The sequence below is a fragment of the Procambarus clarkii genome, chromosome 48 (genome assembly GCF_040958095.1).
Source record: "Procambarus clarkii isolate CNS0578487 chromosome 48, FALCON_Pclarkii_2.0, whole genome shotgun sequence".
NCBI classification, from domain to species: domain Eukaryota; kingdom Metazoa; phylum Arthropoda; class Malacostraca; order Decapoda; family Cambaridae; genus Procambarus; species Procambarus clarkii.
Window position 1 is genome coordinate 7,477,943 of NC_091197.1, and position 14,594 is coordinate 7,492,536.

Consider the following 14,594-nt stretch of genomic DNA (forward strand, 5'->3'; position numbering starts at 1 on the left):
GTGAAATATATGATAAAGGCACAACAAAATTTATACCAAAGCAGAGATGCAGAACTAGGAAACAGGATTGGTTCAACAGAAATTGCGAGAGGAGCAGAGACCAAAAGACACAAAAATGGAATCAATATAGGAAGAGGCCAAACCCTCACACATACTAGCGATACAAAGATGCGAGAAACAACTACAGTACATGGCAGTGAGGAGAGAGGCAGAAATTAAAAAAAAAAAGGGATCACAGACAAATGGAAAACATAACCAGGCCTATTCTATAAATTCATAAACAACAAATTGCAGGTAAAGAATAACATTCAGAGGTTGAAAATGGGAAACATTCACAGAAAATGAAAAAGAAATGTGTAAATGTGTGAAACATTAAACGAAAAGTTCCAATGTATGTTTGTATAAAATGAAATCTTCAGGGAATCAGACACAATAAGAATTCCAGAGAACAAGATAGAGCACAGTGTCTAGAGGAGGAGTGGAAAAAATCCTCAAGGAGCTAAGTAAGAACAAAGCAGATGGTCCAAATGGAGTTTCACCATGGGTTCTAAGAGAATGTGCACCTGTGCTCATCATTCCATTTCAACTGATTTTTCAGGCATCCCTGTGTACAGGAGTTGTAGCTGATGTGTGGAAAAAGGCTAACAGTTCCAATCTACAAAAGTGGAAAAGAAACTTTCACCATAAAGGTTAGGGCTCTACAAATTTTAATAAGCAGGACCCTCGATGCAGGTAAAGCACAAAATGAGGGTACACATGGCAAGTCTAGATGTGCTACAAGAGTAGGGTCTGGGCAAGCCCATGCAGTGTAAAACATCAAGCAAGTAATTATCAAAAGACGGCACCAAACCGGATAGGCTATGTAGCACCATCAAATGCGCGAAATAACCAGAGGGCGCTAAATATCACCAAGGATGCCAATACGAGAACAGAAACGCTTGTTTCAAGCGCGGGTTGGACAAGTATATGAGTGGGATTGGGTGGTTATAGATAGGAGCTGCCTCGTATGGGCCAATAGGCCTTCTGCAGTTACCTTTGTTCTTATGTTCTTAAACGCATATGGCAAACGATATCAAAAATATCCGATTCACCAAGAATTCTATCCAGGAACAAGTGACCGCGAGGGACGGTCGGAAAGCAAGACACACGCTCGCCCTGGAAGTCAGGACCTAGATTCAGGAAGCTCTGTGTATTTCTTCGTAAGTGGGTTTGCTACGAAGGTTCCTAAGTGCGCCCTAAGAAGATGCTTAGGTGCTATTCAATAAGGTATACTTAGGAAGAAAAATTGTTGGTTCACCTGCGTGCCGATAGAGGTCACTACTGTGTTTCGTTTGGCCAATCAGAGAGCAGCAACATTCTTCATATTGAAGATTTAGCGCTGGCTTATCGCAGCTCTACTGCCTCCTATTTACGTCGAATTTTCTTATAAAATTAGTATATTTCGAAGTAAAACAATGTTTTTTCAACTTCTACAGCCAGCACCGACATTGTAGTAAACAAATATGTTACATTTGTTGTTTACCTACGTAATTCTAAGAGATACTGTGTAGCTGTCCTTGTTGCTCGGAAGATGCGCTGACAATTATTGTATATATTTACTGAATTTACCCAAGGGCCACTAACTATCTAGTGACCTCGAAGAGGACAGAAAGCCGGCGGCTTGTTGAAGGGCCCGCCAATTGTCTTAATTATATTTTTTAGCTGGAATTTGGCATTTACGGCTTCAGCGGGTAGGCGGTTCCATGGGTTTATAGCCCTCTTGGTGGAAAAAACATCTGTTTTCAGTCCTACTTGAGAGAACATACTCTCCAACACTATATCTGTGATTGTCCTGTTATCAGTGACTTCATACCAAATGGTATGAGGTATTTTGAGCTCTGTAATTACTTCATACACTCAGTAATATTGGAAGATATTCTTGTGCTGCACCCAGATTTTGCCAGTGGAGGCTAATAGATCAGCATTAAGTATTTTGTTCTCTCCTAATTCCATGTATGACTGGCCATCCTGTGAGGTGAGCTTGTAGCTGGTTTTTGATCTACACTGTGTGGTCCTTTAGACAGAATAGGGAAGCAGCACATTGCTGTGTATACCTAAACATGTTTAAAAATACATTGTTTGAGAGGAGTTTTGTAGAAACTGGTAAGAGTAATTATAATATAATGTTTCCATGATTCAGTGCTTACCTCTTGTGAAAATTGCTTAGAGTTGTTTAGTCAGAGTTGATTTGTTTTTTGTATTGAGGCTGGTATTTTCTAAATTGATTCCATGTACAGTATGTCTAACCATCCTGTGAGATGGGAGTATTAGATAAACTTATAGCTAGTTTTTTATCTACACTGTGTAATATTCCATATAGAATAGGGTAGCAGCACATTGCTGTGTATACCTAATCTTCTTAATAAAAAAATCAGTAATAAAAATTTTAAATTATAGTTTGTATTATTACAAATACAGTACTGTATTATCCTTATTAAATCATGTTGACCATGGATCATTAAGATCTCATGTTGATATGTAATACAAGTCATATTTCTTTTGAACTGCTAATCCATGCTAATCATTCATTAAATTGTGTATTATGTCTCAATTTTTCACTTCCTTGGATATACTGTACAGTACAAAAAGATAGGATAAAAATAAACCAGTAATATTTCTTTCATTATATTTTTCATTTAAATAACTGCATCAATATTTTTACAGCTGACAGGATTTGTTTTACCATACAGGTGCATTATTTGTTAAAAAAAATTTGGTTTATTGTTACACACAATGGTGCTACATAGCCTTCCCAGCTTGGTGCCTTCTTTTAATACTTACTGATTAAAAAATAAATAATAAATACATTTTATTCAGGAAAAGTACATACAGTTGATTTACAAACATAATGTTGGATTTATAGACAGAGCTAGTACATACAATACCTAAAGCCACTAATACTCATAGCATTTCGGGCAAGGTGTGGGGGAAAAAACACAGACTAAAACTTAGTAATCGGGATTAGGTATAAATTGTGTTGAAAGAAGGAATAAAAAATACAAAAAGGGGGGTTAGCATAGCATAACTCAGCAATTGCACATGTTGGTGAACAGCGTTGTTTAAAAAATAGCAAGACATGGGTTGACATTTAGGAGGTAAGTTAGGTTACATGGAGTTAATTAGGCAGTACTTGGTTTAACTCTTAAACTGGTTGAGAGTACCTCTGTACCTCTCTCAACCAGTTTAAGATAAAAACTAAACACTACCTAATAAATTCCCTGTAATCTACCTCACTCCTCTATTGTCAACCCATGTCTGTTATTTTCTTTTTATTTTCTTTTTTTTTTCTTTTTTTTTTAATCAACACTGTTTGTCAACCTATTGTATTTGTGCTGCTTTTTCAGTCATGTTCCCCCTTTTTTTTTTATCTTTATTTGTATTTGTTCTCAACATCTTTTATTCTTTATGCTCAATTAGTATTAGGTTCTTGATATTAATGTTTTTCTTGCCCGAAACGCATTGCGTAATAGTGGCTTTAGGCATTGTATGTACTAGCTCTATCTATATATCAATCCATTAATGTAACATCACTTGTATGTATATACCTTACCTGAATAAACATCTGAATCTGAGAGAGGTACAGCCTTTGACATGATTCGTGAGGTCATTCCACATTCTGGGTCCCTTGATTTGTAGAGCACTTCTAGTTTGGTTACACACAGCCAAATTGAGTAACAGGAAGAGGTCTTGGACACAAATTTGTTCCATGCTAAATGTAGAGGAATCAGCTGAGTATTCCTCAAATAAAATAAGTTGCCTCAGCTTATAAGGTAAATAAAATAAGCATTTCTCAAATAAGTAGCTGCCACACCTCACTGCCTTACTGCTACATAGCCTTCCCGGCATGGTGCCTTCTTTTGATAATTACTTGTTCCACACCCAAATTGTATAACAGGAAGAGGTTTTGGACCCCTACTTCCCTCTCTCTTTTTTAATAATCTACAGTATATAGTCATAATTATAGCTTTAAATATTCAATGAATAAAGTTTGTGACATTTTTACCCTTCTCCTTACCTAACATCATTTGTGCAGCATATTTTTATTTTATGTCTCACCCAGATTTAATTTCAAAATAAAACCAAACTAAATAAATTAGAAATGGGTATGTATAGCTAAGGTACACCCTTACTACTAGGTGAACAGGGGCATTTGGTGATAGTAAATGATCCCATCAGGCAGGGCTCATCACCTTCTCTCATATTTCATGTTCACCAGTGTTTATTTACTTAATAACTACTGGTATAATATCTTGCTATTATAAAACTAATTCTACTATCATCAAACACATATTTACTTCAAGTTTCAAGCAGAGAATGCATATATAACTAACACGAAGGATTCCTCTTCACTAGATTCACCAGCTATAATGGGTCCATAGAATTACCCCAATCATCCCAAATCAGGCCAAAACTACCCAAAACGTATTAGCATTACGTAAGTAATGAAGGAATATGGTATATTTACTTACTATAATGTTGGTGCTACACGTAGAACATGATCAAACCTATTTTTTCTCTGAAATAATCTAATTTCATAACGAAATGAGACGTAAATATGTGAGAGGTGACGCCATAGGAAGTCGACGGTCCAAGCGACAATTGTGTGGAGCGACTTATCCAAGATATATGGTCGCCTGGAGAGTGTTTGCTGCCATAACAGCCTCCTGTACACAGTGATCCAGTCGTCGTATTTCATGGCTCAAATTGTCGCAAATTTAATTGGTAATATTAACAAGTAGAATGTGTATTTATAATAATATTTTTCATAAACAGCCACAAAATATTTAATATTTATTAAAAAAAAGTGTCTGGAAGTTAAATCAATTCCACATGACAATAAATTTGTTATATAGATACTAGCGTTATTCGTTGGTATGCGTTAGCTATTTAAACTACTCCAGTCCTTTTCGTTCATAGAACACCGAACCCTACACGCTCTCTGATATATTGCTTAATTAACAAATATTCACAAATAAAGATTATATTTATATATGTTATCAGAAAGGCAGATATAAAATAGTTTGTGTTAATGCATCACAGAGATTATACCTTATTAGAGAGGAAAAATATTCATATTTTAAACAAGGCTTCTTGGCCGACGCTCTCCCTTTCGATGGGAACTATGACCTTTTGAAAATCAATGTTAATTGAATCTATATATTATAAAAAACGAAGTTTTTTATGTCATCAGAAAGACATATAAGCTGCATGTTAATACTTTGGTATAAATATAACTGAAGTGAAAGTGAAGATATATGCCTTTTTATAGTTACTTGATGGCTCGCTCAGGGAGTGTGAAGGCCTGCACACAAGCCAATCAATTTTATAATTAATGTACATATATGCAAAGTAACGTCAAAGGTTTTTATTTCAGAATGAAGACAGATGTAAGAGGAATAATAAGAGGAAATGAAGATGAAGAAATGATAAAAAGAATGGCAATAGTGGATAGTAGTAACACACTTAAGAATTATTCAGTAATAAATACAAACTCGTCCTTCACCTATGATAAAGGAAAGTCAACTTGGAAGGATTCAATTTACATGAGATTAAGATTAGGATACAAATATATCTGGCAATACGGAGTTGATGTCAGTGAAAAAGATAAGGAGTGTAAATTATGTAGTATGCCGCACGCCCACACCTTAGAACATTATGTATTATAGTGTCAACTTATTGATAACTATAGAAATAAGGAAATAAGTAATGTACCACATCAAATTGTTTGTATGTGTGATAATGGTATGATAGACAGTATACTTAGGAGCTACAAAAATTTTGCCCCAAGAGTGTAACAATTGTATGCTGTACTTACTATATTAACCTGCAATGTTAAATGGGATTCTTGTAATGTTAATTGTCTATTTGTACTTACTGAATTTGTGCGCCCCTTGAGGGACTTGAAGTAGAGGGGGTAGAAATAGCCTAAGTTACTCTATCCCTTTGAGATGTATTTTTTTCTTGTCTCAATAAACATACTTGAACTTGAACTATAAATATTTTTGGCTTCTTGACCATAAAGTTACCGCCGCAGTCGAGGGTAAGAGACCGGATGTACCCCATATACAAGCCGCACTAGCTATTAGTTCATAAAAGCTGACAACTTACCCAGATAAACATTACTTCCTAATTATATATATATATATGCAAATAATACAATTAAAATGTTTAAAACATGATTATATATATGTATCATGTGGACAGTTTTTAATGTAATTTTTTCTCCTGATATTCGGGTTCTTTATTATGCTTCATCTTGAGGCAAAGCCCAATACCTTACGCCATATTGATGCTCTGTCCACAGATCATTCTCTCTCTCTCTCTCTCTCAAATCATATACATTGATGGTTTCCTACACCGCCACACGGGTGCAGCTGCAAGTGCAGTTGCCTCTACCCATCAGACAGAACTATTTGCCTTGCTTGTTACACTAAAATGTGTACAAGTGTGTGTGTCTATGTATGTATTAACACGATATACTGAACGGGGTGAGAATAGCTTGAGCTACCTCATCCATTTGTGTGTATTTTACCTCAATAAACTTATTTCAATTTCAATTTCAATTCAAGTCTCCAAACTTGATGCATTAATTGTAAGTGATTTTCTACCATCCTGCATTAATTGTAAGTGATTTCTATCATGCTTAATTGCGCGCAACTCTTTAAGACACAATTGTAACATAACCGTGTCTGAAGCTAGACAGAAAACACAACATTATTAGTGATGGTAACATAAGCCATTTCATGTGAATTCCATCTTCGTTGACCTCCGAAACTTGAGGAATGGTCCAGAAAATAGCTACTAAAGTTTAAGTCAAGTGTGAAGATACTTTAGTTGATACTTGGATACTTCCAATAAGTGTAAACATAAGTGCTGACGATGCTACCTTCCTCTATTCAGACCCCAACCCAAACGCACTATATAATAATGAAAATAATAGATTTAAAAAGTCCACTCATGGATGTAAACTAACAAACTCACATCAAACATAAAAAAGACCAACTACTATTTTTGTTCGAAAGTAAATCCTGAAACCAAATTCAACTTCAGATACACAATGTTAACATTAGCAATAATGATTAAGGAAAGTTCCTTGACCTATACATAGACAAGAGACTGAACTTCAGCACCCACATACAACACATATGTGGGTGTATACACACACACACACACACACACACACACACACACACACACACACACACACACACACACACACACACACACACACACACACACACACACGCACACACACGCACGCACACACACGCACACACACACACGCACGCACACACACACGCGCACACACACACACACACACACACACACACACACACACACACACACACACACACACACACACACACACACACACACACACACACACCAGGAAGACATTTACAGAGAGTAGGGAATTAATTAGGTATCTGGTAGCTAGTTAAGTGGTTTGGGATTTATATCTTGAGGTACTGTATACAATGTTCACAACATAGCAATGTATAATCATTTCATTGTATACAACACATTTTGGTGAAATCCCACGGTATTCCTAGACCAGAATCATAAACATCTCTGACTTCCCACAGCAAGGCGCCGGGCACCGCGGGCTCCAGGCATGATGATTTATGTTTATTTCTCAGAGCAGTAAACAGCCTGCGGCAAAGCTACCCATATGTGTAGAGCTCAGTACTACAGATGAAGAACAACAACGTAAACATTTTTGACGTTGATTAGCTTGCTCAAACACCACTAATTTCCATAAAATAAATATAGACAAAACATTTCTGCTACAAAAATAAATGAGAGTAAGAATGCTTGTGGTCTCTTGAAGTGCAGGATAATTAAAATAAGTTTTATATTTTATAGATATAGTACTTGTTTACAGACTATATAAATCACCACGTTAATTTCAGTACAACCTAATTGTTCTTTCGGTTATTGAGATTCTGCATTTCTTGGTCCCGCTTCTCAACTCTCCAATAACTGGTATATTACAGTACTGAAATCAATGTATGTATCATTTATATTTTCGGTTTACATTACGACCGTTAATTTATAACCTTGGCGGAAACTGGGTCAAAGGCTCTTGTTGTTCATGGCTCGTCGCTGAGTCGGAACTTAAGATAAATTGGAATTGGATAAATTGGATAAAAAACCATATCAGCGTAAGCGCCCCCGAAGTGAAAGAGCAGTTTAATGCTATATAATAAATGTGTTTTGGAAATAGTAGCTGACGATTTTGTGTTGATATTGCATATCTCTTACCTAATTTGTATTATGAAATATGACATGATAGTGCGTTACAGACTTCAGTTAGGAAATAATTGGACTTGTAATGTGATTACTGATCCATCTGTATCCCAGTCATTTTTACTATGTTAATTTTATGTAATTTATTCTTAAGCTTAATAACATTATTTAAATGTGCTAAATTTCCATTTATATATATATATATATATATATATATATATATATATATATATATATATATATATATATATATATATATATATATATAATGTTTCCAAATTTCTGATGATATACAACATATTGTGGTTTATAATTAAGTTCTTATTAATAGTGATCCTGCATCAAAATTAACAATGTTCAAATTCGGTTTTGTATGTTAAAATTAACTACATTTTTATGTTAATTTCTTTCTGTAAATAATGATGATAAAGTGCAATAAAGGTATGATTGAGACAATGTTAAATCGTTAAATCCTAAATATATCTTGAGTCTTATACTTGAAATATTAAATGAACATATAGTGTGTAGTGTAGTGTTTCAATTATTATTAAGAGGGAAGGGTTGGGGGTAATGGTTCATATGTCCACATTCGAATGCCCCTCTTCCCAGGACTGGGGGTGCGGGGGTGTACAATAAACTATACCCACCTCCGGCAGCAGCTTGTCGAAGGCGGAAGTGGAGTCTAGGCCGTTTGTCATGAAAATTATAGTGTGATGGCTCTTATTTTTATTATGGGTACATAATAAGATTATGCCTTTATTCTTAATTTATATTACAATGCTGGTAAAATACACTTCTTGATGAGTATGGAGTACAAATGAACTCATTGTGTACCCTATACTCACAGGATGAGTATAGGGTACACAATAAACTACCACTCACATCATGGGTATGGGTTGCACAAGAAACTATCGGAGAGCAGAGTATGGAAAGCAAAGTAAACAAAGATTCACACGATGAGAAAGGGTTCCACAATGTCCTATGACTCACAGGATGAGTATGAGGTGCATAATAAATTACCATTCATAGGATGAGTATGGGTTTCACAATAAACTAAAGGTAACAGGATGAGCATGGGTTGCACAAACTATTGGTAACAGGATGGGTATGGGTTGCACAATAAATTACTGTGCTAGGATGAGTGTGAGTAGGATATATATATAAACATATTGTGGTTTATAATTAAGTTCTTAATAGTGATCCTATCCTGCATCATAATTTACATAATATATATATATATATATATATATATATATATATATATATATATATATATATATATATATATATATATATATATATATATATATGTATATATATATAATTAGGAAGTAATGTTTATTTGGGTAAGTTGTCAGCTTATATGAACTAATAGCTAGTGTGGCTTGTATATGGGGTACATCCGGTGTCTTACCCTCGACGGTACCCTCCTTACCCTTATCCGCGGCGGTACCTTTATGGTCAGGAAGCCACGGATATTTACAATGGGGCTCGGTCAGTCAATATGATTCCTTTGACATCACTAAACTAACTCTTATGTATTCTGTTCTCGTATTGACAATTTGAATGACATCAAGAATATTTTGAATATCTTCTGATATAGATGGTGCTGTAGTTGATTGTTGTTCATGACAAGTCCAATGGGTCATTAGCATCGCTCAGATTAGTGGGAATAAATTCTTGCTGCAACAATGTGTGTTCTCAGAGCTAACTAGGGTAACTAAAATACTTATTTCCTAAATAAATACTTTAATTGTAAATATTTGAAAATATATGGTATGTATCAGAATTTCTGACGATATAAAACATATTGTGGTTTATAATTAAGTTCTTAATAGTGATCCTATCCTGCATCATAATTTACATAATATCTACTTCTGTTTTGTGTATTAAAATGACTACTTTTTATGTTAATTTCTTTCTGTAAATGATGATGATGATGATAAAGATCAGTAAATGTAAGTAAGAACATAAGAATGAAGGTAACTGCAAAAGACTTATTGGCCCATACGAGGCAGCTCCTCGTATGGAGCTGCCTTTGATAAGTAATTACCAAAGAAGGCACCAAGCCGGGAAGGCTGTGTAGCACAATCAAATAAGTCAACTGCTCCTGAAGAGGACGGTATTACTTACAGTTTACTGAGATTAGTCTCACAAGTACCAGGTAATCCACTTTTAGTGTTGTACAGAATGAGTTTAAGTGAAGGAGTATTACCTGATGATTGGACAGTGTCATTGTTCCCATCCCCAAAGCACACTCAGATAATTATAGACCCATATCTCTACCATAATTTTGTCTATTAGCACAGTTTTCGGCGTGAATGCATTTTGGTTCTACAAGGTAGCCAACTCCATCAAAATATTAAATATGTACCCAACTCAATTAACGATTAATCAACCAATTACTCCATGGGATAACTTGGATCTAGCAGTTGATTTTGTAAATGCACCCAAGAAAGATAATGTACACTCTACATTATTAAAACAGTTAACACTGTGAAGCATCACTGAAAGTACTCAGAGTATGGGTAACGATGTGTATCAGTGCTATACCGACGGTTCTGTAGAAGAAGGTGGACGATGTACCGGATGTGCATGTAATATATTTGAACAATCTTCTCTCTTACATACATGAATGAAGCGCTATGCTAAACTGTGTAATTACTATTTGAGTACTGGAACACTTGATGATATATTGAACTTGTACCCTAGATTGACGATGTAACGTATCAATTATACAATGAATGTATGTGATGTAACTCTATAACCTGAGCTTGTGAAAGCACCTTAATCACCTTCAGTGATTAAGTGCTTAATTGCACACTAGTTTCTCTATCAGTTATCTCACCTTGTCAGAGTAAAAGAGACAAATATATGTGTATGTATGTGTTCAGAATTCAATTTCACCTTTGTAAATGCACGTTAATGACACTATGTAAAAGACACATCGAACACTTTATGTAGGGCATACGTAAATCTGTGTATTTATGTATTTACGTATGTAGCTTAGCCTAGCATTTTAAAAACACTACAATCACCTTATGTGGTTGATTGTTCAATAAATCCCTGAACTATATGTTTAACAAATCTCTAACCCTATCAATGGAGTTAGTTTAGTTCTTATATTATGCACCCTATACCCATCTTGTGGGCGGTAGTGGAAAGGGTTAGAGTCCATGGCGGACTGAAGAAAATGTATATATGATGGTTAGCATTGTTAATGTGTGGCCACGTCTGTGGTAGAAAATAATACAAAAAAATCAAATAAAGGTATTATTGAAACTTTATACGAAAACATTAAATCCTAAATATATCTTTAATATTATACTTGAAATATGGTATACTTTGCTCTCTCCATCGTACTTCTGCACCTGCTGGCAAGTGGTTCGGTGCAGTGTGCAGGTGATGTTCATTACTGGGTGAGCTGGCAAGTGGTGCTCACCTGCCAGCTCACCCAACGAAAATTTGGTTTTTAATACACTTACACATTTATTGGGTCTTTCCTTCACCTTCATTCAAGCACTAGGGTATTACAGTAAGTGTTTTAATTATAATATTTATTAACGTTATTATTTTTAATTTTTATTATTATTAACAGGAGAGGATCGAGTGTGTGTGTGTGGGGGGGGGGGGGAATAATGGTACACATGTCCACATCCCAATGCCCGCCCTTCCAGGACTGGGGGTGCGGGGGTGTACAATAAACTATACCCACATCCGGCGGCAGCTTGTCGAAGGCGGAAGTGTAGCCTAGAGAATTTGTCATGATAATTAGTGATGACTCTTATTTTGATTATGGGTCTGTAATCCAGTTAAGCTTTTATTCTTAATTTATATTACAATGCTGGTAAAATACACTTCTTGATGATGAGTATGGAGTACAAATGAACTCATTGTGTACCCAAGTTCAAGTTCAAGTATGTTTATTGAGATAAGCAATAAATAAATCTCAAAGGGTATAGAGTAGCTTAGGCTATTTCAACCCCCCTCTAATTCAAGTCCCTCAAGGGGCGCACAAATACTGTGACTACAAATAGACAAATAACATTACAAGAATCCAAACAAGAATTGTGAACCCTATACTCACAGGATGAATATAGGGTACACAATAAACTACCACTCACATCATGGGTATGGGTTGCACAAGAAACTATCGCGCAGAGGATGAATATGGAGAGCAAAGTAAACAAAGATTCACACGATGAGAAAGGGTTGCGCAATGTCCTATGACTCACAGAATGAGTATTAGCTGCACAATAAACTACAGGTCACAGGATAAGTATGGGTTGCACAATAAATTACAGGTCACAGGATGGGTATGGGCTGCACAAACTACCGGTAACAGGATGAGTATGGGATGCACAATAAATTACGGGTCACAGGATGAGTATGGGTTGCACAAACTACTGGTAACAAGATGAGTATGGGATGCACAATAAATTACCGCACAGAGGATGAGTATAGGGTGCACAAACTGGTTGGGTAAATGGAAATGGTTGGGTACATTTCCTTTCACCTAATGCGACTATTCATGTGTCCGGACTTTCAATTCAGTTATATTTATGCCAAAGTATTAACATGCAGCTTATATTTATGTCTTTATGATGACATAGAAAACTTCGTTTATTACAATATCTAGATTAAATTAACATTGATCTTCGGAAGGTCATAGTTCCCATATCGGTAAGGAGAGCGTCGGCCATGAAGCCTTGTTTAAAGTATGAATATTTTTCCTCTCTAATAAGGTATAATCTCTGTGATGGATTCACAAAAACTATTTTATATCTGCCTTTCTGATAACATATACAAATATAATCTTTATTTGTGAATATTTGTTAATTAAGCAATATATCAGAGGGCGTGTAGGGTTCGGTGTTCAATGAACGAAAAGGACTGGATCACTGTGTACAGGAGGCTGATATGGCAGCAAACACTCTCCTGGCGACCATATTTCTTGGATAAGTCGCTCCACACAATTGTCGCTTGGACCGTCGACTTCCTATGGCGTCACCTCTCACATATTTACGTCTCATTTCGTTATGAAATTAGATTATTTCAGAGAAAAAATAGGTTTGATCATGTTCTACGTGTAGCACCAACATTATAGTAAGTAAATATACCATATTTCTTCATTACTTACGTAATGCTAATACGTTTTGGGTAGTTTTGGCCTGATTTGGGTGATTGGGGTAATTCTATGGACCGGCTATAATGTTTTGGTCATGTTCCAATATCATAAATCGATCCCAGTGTTATGTAGTAGAGAAAAAATGACTTATATCCAGTTTACGTAAAGCTACGAGTGGTCGAAACCACACTTAAATCCCGGAATGAACTTACGAAGGTTTTTCCACTTAGGGTACCTACTTGAATACGGACCTAGCCGCCACGAAGGCGCTAAGAAGGAATTCGCTCTTAGCTAAGAGGAAAAACCTTCGTAAGTACCTTCCTGAATCCGGCCCCAGGACATTCAACAAAGATATGCACGACTGTAAGAGGGACAATGCAATTTGGACATTAAGGAGCAGGGCGGCGCTCCATTAAGTGACCGTGAGATAAGCCAGTATGGGCAATATTGCTAGAACCGTTTCCCACTGCCTGTTACGGTGGTAGGAGGAAGACCACGGGGACACAACGCTTAAGAGTACACAGTTTGTTACCAACAACAGAAGACCAACAGCCCTGCCAACAGACAAGGATGGAGGAATGAATAACTGGGTAAAAGTCAGAATAAGGAATAACTTTATGGGAGATGGGACAAGAACGGATAGCTTCTCTATCGGCAGCATCCGCACGCTCATTTAAAGAAACATCAATATGGCTGGGAACCCAGCAAAATTCTACGGATTTAAATTTACTAGAAATAAGAAACGGCCAATGTTGAATCTCGACGACCAGAGGCTGGACAGAATTAAAGGCCCCGAGAGCCATGAGGGCACTACGAGAGTCAACTACAACCACAAAGGAGGATTGACGAGAAAGCAGGAGATGGAAAGCATAGAGAATAGCATAAAGTTCCTCTGTGAAGATGTTAGTCTCCGAAGGGAGGCGACATATAAGTGCGGTCAGGAAAAACAAGAGTTGCCTACACCGTTCACAGAATTAGACCCATCGGTGAAGATGGAAACGGAGCGGGAGTGCGAAGAAAAGTGCTCAAGAAAAAAAAAGTTTCAGAACCGTAGGAGGGATAAAAGCTTTAGTGATGTGGGTCAAGGATGTACAAAGCTTTGGAATGGGGACTCCACGGGGGCAAGGAACAATACGGGGAGAAACATTAGAAATACGAACTGAAAGATAATGTAAAA

General features: G+C 36.3%; 1 long non-coding RNA gene across 2 annotated transcripts; it reads left to right on the top strand.

The window, feature by feature from the left end:
* Window positions 1-4,405: 4,405 nt before the first annotated feature.
* Window positions 4,406-7,415, top strand: LOC138351031 (uncharacterized). Of its 2 annotated transcripts, none has more exons than XR_011222332.1 (2): window positions 4,406-4,474; window positions 5,414-7,415. It is a non-coding gene; the product is annotated as an uncharacterized lncRNA (long non-coding RNA). The 2 variants fall into 2 exon arrangements; XR_011222333.1 differs by lacking the exon at window positions 4,406-4,474 and adding an exon at window positions 4,511-4,761.
* Window positions 7,416-14,594: the final 7,179 nt, after the last annotated feature.